The sequence below is a fragment of the Capricornis sumatraensis genome, chromosome 3 (assembly GCF_032405125.1).
Source record: "Capricornis sumatraensis isolate serow.1 chromosome 3, serow.2, whole genome shotgun sequence".
NCBI classification, from domain to species: domain Eukaryota; kingdom Metazoa; phylum Chordata; class Mammalia; order Artiodactyla; family Bovidae; genus Capricornis; species Capricornis sumatraensis.
In genome coordinates this window covers 20600431-20605608 of record NC_091071.1, presented here as the reverse complement: position 1 = coordinate 20605608, position 5178 = coordinate 20600431, and positions in this window count along the sequence as shown.

Sequence of the window (5178 nt, the reverse complement as noted above, 5' to 3'; positions counted from 1 at the left end):
TATCTGGGCTTCCCAGGTGGCACAGTGGTAAAAAATCTGCCTGCGATGTAGGAGATGCAGGAGATTTGGGTTCGATCTCTGGGTCAGGAAGATCCTCTGGAGCAGGGAATGGCAACCCACTCCAGTATTCTCGCTGAGAGAATCCCATGGACAGAGGAGCCTGGTGGGCTCAAAAAAAGTCAGACATGACTGAGTAACTGAGCATGCACTAATTGTCTATCTATCATCTAAGAGTCTCTTGATGAAAGTGAAAGAGGAGAGTGAAAAAGCTGATTTAAAGCTCAACATTCAGAAAACTAAGATCATGGCATCCAGTCCCATCACTTCATGGCAAATAGATGGGGAGACAGTGGAAACAGTGGCTGACTTCATTTTTCTGGGCTCCAAAATCACTGCAGATGGTGACTGCAGCCATGAAATTAAAGACGCTACTCCTTGGAAGGAAAGTTATGACCAACCTAGAGAACATATTCAAAAGCAGAGACATTACTTTGCCAACAAAGGTCCATCTAGTCAAGGCTATGGTTTTTCCAGTGGTCATGTATGGATGTGAGAGTTGGACTGTGAAGAAAGCTGAGCATCGAAGAATTGATGCTTTTGAACTGTGGTGTTGGAGAAGACTGTTGAGAGTCCCTTGGACTGCAAGGAGATCCAACCAGTCCATCCTAAAGGAGATCAGTCCTGGATGTTCACTGGAAGGACTGATGCTGAAGCTGAAACTCCAAAACTTTGGCACCTAATGTGAAAAGTTGACTCATTTGAAAAGACCCTGATGCTGGGAAAGATTGAGGGCAGGAGGAGAAGGGGACGACCGAGGATGAGCTGGCTGGATGGCATCACTGACTCAAGGGACATGGGTTTGGGTGAACTCCGGGAGTTGGTGATGGACAGGGAGGCCTGGCGTGCTGAGGTTCGTGGAGTCACAAAGAGTTGGACATGACTGAGTGACTGAACTAATCGTATTTTATCGTGGAAAAAAACCCCACTATATAAAATTCACACTTGACCATTTTTAAGTGTATAGTTCAGGAGTGCTAAGTATAGTCATGTTTGATATGCAGCAGATCTCCAGAACTTTTCATCTTGTAGATCTGAAGCCGTATCCCTTAAACAACTCCACTTTCTCCCTTCTGCCAGCTCCTGGTAACTACTATCTACTTTCTGTATCTATGAATTTGACTATGTTTGGGTACCTCATATAAAGTGGAATCATGCAGTATTGGTCTTTTCTGTCACGAACTTATTTTACTTAACATAATGTCCTCAATGTTCATCCATGTTGTAACTTGAGTCAGAATTTTCTTCCTTTTTATAAAATTAAAAAAATAATTGTTTTCACTTTTATTTGGCTGTGCCGGGTCTTAGTTGCAACATGTGGAGGTCTTTTAGCTGTGGCATGCAGGATCTAGTTTCCTGACCAGAGTCTGAATTCAGGCCCCCTGCACTGGGGCATGAAGTCTTACCCACTGGACCACCAGGGAAGTCCCAGAATTTTCTTCTTTTTAAGGCTGTATAATATTCCATTGTATGCATATTTTACATTTTCTTTATCCATTCATCCACTGATGGACAGTTGGGTTGCTTCCACTTCTTGGCTCTTGTGAATACTAGTGCTATTAATGTGAGTGTACAAATATCTCTGAGACACTTCTTTTACTTCCATTGGATATATACTCAGAAGTAGGATTGTTGGATTATAGGATAATTTTATTTTTAATTTTTGCAGCAACCTCTATGCTGTTATCCATAGCAGCTGCACCATTTTATAATCCCACCAACAGTGTATGAGGGTTCCAGTTTCTTCACATCCTCACCAGCACTTGCTCTTTTCTATTTTTTTGTTTAATTTTGTTTTTTTTTAAAATATAAATTTATTTATTTTAATTGGAGGTTAATTACTTTAGAATATTGCATTGGTTGTTTTATTTTGTTTTTAAAAAATAGTGTCCATCCAAATGGGGTGAGGTAATAGCTCATTGCAGGTTTGATTTACATTTGTCTAGTGATTAGTGATGTTGAGGATCTTTTCATATGCCCACTGGCCATTTGTATATCGATTTCGGAGAAATGTGTATTCAAGTTCTTTGCCCATTTTTAAATTGGGTTATTTTATTATGTGTTGTTGAGTTGCAGTGTTTTTAAAATATATTTTCTGGATATTAACCCCTTGTCAAATATATGATTGGCAAATATGTTCTCTTTCTCTATAGATTGTCTTTTTCTATTAGTTGTGTCCTTTGAGGCACAAAAGTTTTCAAATTTTATATAGTCCCAAGCATATCTTATTTTGTAAGAAACTGCATAAGAAACTGTTGTTCAGTTGGCTAGGCATGTCCAACTCTTTGCAATCCCATGGATTGCAGCAAGCCAGGCCTCCCTGTCCCTCACCATCTCCAGGAGTTTGCCCAAGTTCATGTTCCTTGCATCTGTGATGACATCCAGCCATCTCATCCTCTGACACCCTCTTCTCCTCCTGCCCTCAATCTTTCCCAGCATCAGGAACTTTTCCAATGAATCGTCTGTTCACATCAGATAACCAAAATACTGGAGCTTCAGCTTCAGCATCAGTCCTTCCAGTGAATATTCAGGGTTGATTTCCTTTAAGATTGACTGGTTTGATCGCCTTGCTGTCCAAGGAACTTTCAGGATTCTTCTCCAGAACCACAGTTCAAAGGTATCAATTCTTTGGCATTCTGGCTTCTTTACAGCCTAGCTTTCATAACCATACATGACCACTGGGAAGACCATAGCCTTGACTATATGGAGCTTTGTCATCAGAGTAATGTCTCTGCTTTTCAATACACTGTCTAGGTTTGTCATTGCTTTCCAGCCAAGAGGCAACTGTCTTCTGATTTCATGGCTGCTGTCACTGTCCACAGTGATTCTGGAGCCTAAGAAGAGGAAATCTGTCACTACTTCCACCTTTTCTCCTTCTATTTGGTATGAATAATGGGGCCAGATGCCATGATCTTAGTTTTTTTAATATTTAGCCTTAAGCTGGCTCTTTCACTTTCCTCCTTCACCCTCATCAAGAGGCTCTTTAGTCCTCTTCGCTTTCTGCCATTAGAGTGGTATCATGGCTGTACCGTTTTACATTCCCACCGACAATGTATGAGTGATCTTGTTTCTCTGAATTCTTACCAACATTTGCTAGTAGCACTGTTTTTCAAGTTTAGTCATTCTGATGAGTATGTGGTAATATATTTTTGTGGTTTAATTTGCATTTTCCTAATGGTTAATGGTGCTGAACATATTTTCATGTGCTTATTTGTGATGTGAAATGGCTGTTCATGTCTTTTGCCCACTTTCTAATTTTTTTATTGTTGAGTTTTGAGAGTTTTTAATATATTCTGGATACTTGTCCTTTATGGGTTACAAATACTTCCTCCAGTCTGTAGCTTATCTTTTCATCCTCTTAACAAGGGCTTTCACAAAGAAAACATTTTTTAATCTTTATGATTAAATCTCAAATTTATCTTTTTTTTTGTTTGCTTTTGGTGTCATATTTAAGAACTCTAATATACTTTCCCCCTTTTTTCTTCTTTTAGAGAATCACTGCGCTATTTCTTCCATAAAAATGTTCCATCTGTGTGGTTTGGTGGAAGGGAAGCTAACAAGGGTACGGTCAATGAGAACACTCCATCTCCTGGGCCCGAGTGATTGGTTCAAGGTGGTCAGGTCTCCCAAACTGGACCATTAAAATCCCTTCCAGAGCCTTTCACAAGGGCCAGTTGGGAAGGATGCTGTCTACTTCTCCACGTGGACAAAGATTTCTCTGAAAAGAAGACAAGCAAAACTGAGAAACAGAGAGAAAAGGACACAGTGTTTAAGTCATGTAGGCTTTGTGGTTTTTTTGAGATTTCTGTTTATTTATTTATGGATGCTCTGGGTCTTCATTGCTGTGCATGGGCTTTCTCTAGTGGTGGTGAGCAGGGGCTACTCTTCATTGCAGAGCATGGTCTTCTCATTGTGGTGGCTTGTCTTGCTGTGTGGAGCAAGGGCTCTGGGCTCAAGGGCTCAGTAATTGTGGCACATGGGCTGAGCTGTCCCATGGCCTGTGGAATCTTCTTGGGCCAGGGGTCAAATCTGTGTCCCCTGCATTGACAGGTGGATCCTAGCCGCTGGACCACCAGGGAAGGCCTCAGTCATGCAGTTTAAATGCCTGAATCCAGGTATATCTTAAGCATACCTTTTGATATTTCTGTGATTGGAGAGACATCAAATCAATAATAAGAGCCACCCCACCAAGTCTCCACTCTCTCACCAAGCTGGCTTAAATTAGGTTTACAAGGCACACAATCAAAACATTCTAGGTAATATAGCATTCTATGTTTATCATTCCTGTTTTCTCTTCTTTATTTTACCCTTAATTGATAGCATTTTTTTTTTACCATATCATAACTCTGAAACTGCTCTTGCTAAGGTGACTAGTGACAAAAAATTTTCATTCTCTGTTTCTAACCTCTTTGCCATATTTAATACTAAGTAAATGTCAAATTTACTTGCTTCCTGATGTTCCTATAGCATCTTTCTGTCTTTTTCTTTTTTATATTCCTTAGAATTGGCCAAATGTTAGGTTCCACACATCAGAGACCGTGAGAGGCATCATCACATGTTATAGCTTTACATGGAGCTAAAACCTCCAAGGGCTTCCCAGGTGGTGCTAGTGGTAAAGAACCCGCCTGCCAAAACAGGAGACAGAGGAGACGTGGGTTCCGTCCCTGGGTGGGGAAGATCCTGTGGAGGAGGAAATGGCAACTCACTCCAGTAATCTTGCCTGGAGAATCCCATGGACGAAGGAGCCTGGCAGGCTACACTTCATGGGATTGCAGATCCTTTCACATCCTCTATATTTTATGTTGTTTAGTTGCTAAGTCATGTCTGACTCTTTGTGACCCCATGGACTGTAGCCTACCAGGCTCCTCTCTGTCCATGGGGTTCTTTAGGCAAGAATACTGGAGTGCGTTGCCATTTTCTTCTCCAGGGGATCTTCCAGACCTAGGAATTGGACTCGTGTCTCCTGCACTGGCAGGCAGATTCTTTGCCACTGTACCACCAGGGAAGCCCCTACATTTTGTACCCTCTCCTTAACTATGCATTTGTGTATTTGTAATTTTGAACTCCAGATCTGGGCTTTGTTTGTAATTTTCTGGGCCCGACATTATATTGAGGATGCTT